Source organism: Anneissia japonica, unplaced genomic scaffold (assembly GCF_011630105.1).
Source record: "Anneissia japonica isolate Jap-2015-1 unplaced genomic scaffold, ASM1163010v1 scaffold585_len4108843_cov191, whole genome shotgun sequence".
NCBI lineage: Eukaryota > Metazoa > Echinodermata > Crinoidea > Comatulida > Comatulidae > Anneissia > Anneissia japonica.
In genome coordinates this window covers 3,656,701-3,659,845 of record NW_022716829.1, presented here as the reverse complement: position 1 = coordinate 3,659,845, position 3,145 = coordinate 3,656,701, and positions in this window count along the sequence as shown.

The following is a 3,145-nucleotide window of genomic DNA, read 5'->3' as shown; positions in this document are numbered from 1 at the left end:
ATATATGCCCTCATTATAACTGCTACAGTATTTACTAGGACAATTGTGAGAAATCAGTATTTATAGGGTGGATATATAGTGTAAGAATTAATGTGTTCATTGTTAATTGTTTCAAATTGAGTTTACGATGGAATTTAGCAAAATATAAATACTGTATAGCAAAGAAACAATAAATTAGAATGCGTTAAAGATACGACACACAAGAACAGGTCAATGACGAGAACGGAAAATACTATGGGAATCGGCGAGCAAAATGATTGATATCAGGTTTACAACTATTCCTGGCCAGGAAAACTGTTTATAAATTAGACAATTGAAATAAATTACAAGCTTTGATTTGTCGTTCAAGAATCCGAATTAAATCCAATGTAAGTGATTAAATTCACTTAATGACGTTTGCGGGAAGAAACGAGAGATATTCTAATCCTGTGAGGAATATTCTGTAAAACTGTTTACACAGTTGAACAAAATCATGATTGAAGAAAATATCGCACAACCATAACCGTTATTATCAAGCATGTGGGATCACCAAAATCTATAGGGAGTTTTTGCAAGCTTACGAAAACGATAACGGAATACGGTTACGTCATAAATTTCTAAGAAAACACTTCCCCACAGTAGCATATTTGTCATAAATTAGGCGATTCATGCCTTTTGAATGAATTAAGGATCATATTCAGCTCATACAGCATATTGTCAAGAATTTTTTAGGCACGAATGACGATAACAAAAATGACGTATTCGTATTCGTTATCTTCCTAATGTGCGTCTTCAGACTATTTGATTCTAATTTAATCAATCAGTTTACTTTTTTCCTCCGATATAAAGTTAATACATACTATTGTTGGCTAGACATTGGGAAGTAATGCGATCGTTAGGAGCAAATGAACACAACAGCAATTACGAAGTTCAAAGCAATTTCTTGTGAAAACGATTTTTAAAGTGCTTTATAGTACAGATGGCAGGGAAACATTTAGAAATAAATATTGATTTTTTTTTATTACCGTCTGTCTTGCTTGACATACTCAAATAGCGTCGGTTGACGCACTGCCGGCACAGTTATATAAAGAGAGGCTTTTTAAGGTTATACGTGAATATTTTCATTTAAAATACATTCCAATTTGCTATAAATAATTCAAAAATATTAATTTTATATTGGAGGCAACAATAAAGCATTCGCAATGGTTGTGGATACCGATTGTGTGATTAGATATGTACATGACCCGTCAAGTGTATAGTAATATACGATAGCTTGCATGTAGCAATTTTAAAGCAAGTACTCAAGAATTGCTATTGGTCGGTGCGCCGAGAGTCGATCGACGACAGCAGCTAGATAATTGACAAAGTATTAGAGCTTGTTAGGCAAATTAATTATGTGATTATGTAAACATCTATTTTGAAGTTAATTCACCATCGCCAACTGCTCGGTCATCTCAGCCCATAACCATGTGGACAGAATACTGGATGCTACTACAGGTACAGGCATATGCACTGTACAAAACTTGGGTGCGCTGTTCGGTTCTTGACACTTTCATATTCAGATCTGTGGATTGACATGTCGTAGGCCCAGAACTATAATTACTCACAAATGGAAGACGCCTGATAGCTAAAGATGTGAAGAAGGCTGACAAGGTGATATTTTCATCTGTTATTTTTATCTGTCATTGATGATGAAAGGGCAAAATGTATGATTGTAGTGGTGTTTTTTTTTCAATTTTCATTTGGTTTATGTTTTGTCTGTATAGCAATATAGAGTTTTGATTATGAAGGTTTTTGTGTCATCTTTTATGTGACATATTGGTGGGTGACTCGTTATAGCGTGTGAAGTTTAAACAATAATATGGCAAAAATCAATAATAATTTTGCTTTTATACAGCATTTGACACACCGCCTCAGAGCGCTTATAACTTCGCCACACAATTTCTCTTGAAGAGTTGAAAATTGAAGTGCTCCTTAAAAGCCTCAAGAGAAGTATCTCGCGAACGGCTAATGGAATCTCACGATATTGCAAGAGAGACAACTACAAAGTGGCCTAGATCATTGATATTCCATTGTACAGTATTGTGTCATCGTATAGAATTTTTTTTTGTTGGGGGTGGGGGGGATGTAGGATGAAGGTCGAAATAATTTTTGGATTAATGTCAGTTTCCGTACAATCACTACACGTTATCGCCGACAGCTTTCGGCGATTAAAGCTCGGTTACCATATAGAATCGCTCACCATATCGGCGACAGTTGTCGGGAGGGTTGAACCTGGTTCAAGTTTACCGATTGTGTTGCAGACGAATCGGGATGCCTTCCCGATTGCGTCGGGGCAACTAGCAATGCACACTGCAACCTTAAAGTTACTATGCATAGGTCTATAGCTATACAAAAATATCGATGCATAGGCCTATTTCTACTTTAAAACAAAATGCATGATGTAAAAAAAAAATTTAAATTCAGTCCTATGCACCTACGTTATTATGTACCTATTTTTAAATGCAATGCCCAGCTTGATTTTGATGAGTTGTAAACTACTGTTTACAAATGATGATGTTGAAACAATATTTTTAAGTAAATAATAAAATAATTGCGTATAAGCGTCATGGGAAATGTATCGCGTGCTAGGAAGAGTATTGTATTTGACCTGAAGTCGTTTCGAGCAGCCGAAGTGATGATAATCGTGGCTGGGCGCAAATGTAAGTTTTTTTAAATAAAAAATATTATATGTTATATTAACATCACCTGTACGCAGTTTCGTAGAATTCGATGGATACCCACACTGCCACTAAAACCGTTAACATGCATTAGACGGCTTACAGATAGAACGGTTAAGGTACTTGAAGGTGTAATTACACTGGTAGAAGTATTTGACTTGAGTTGAAACGTTTGATAATGTATCTTCAGATAAAAGTGACCGATTATTCGGCTTTAAGTATATACTATTGTCAACACACTTAAGGTTTCTCTATCGTCTGATTTCCGCCAAAGAATTTATTGATAATGCTGGCGAAATGTTTTAGCATAAAGACATGTTAGACCAGGGAGTTGTTATGGACGTAGCTGCTTAGCGGCATTACCTTAGTAAAATGTTAGTGACATAGGCCCTACTTATTTTATGTTCTTAGTATGTTATAACATCAGATCACATTTCGCAGGTACC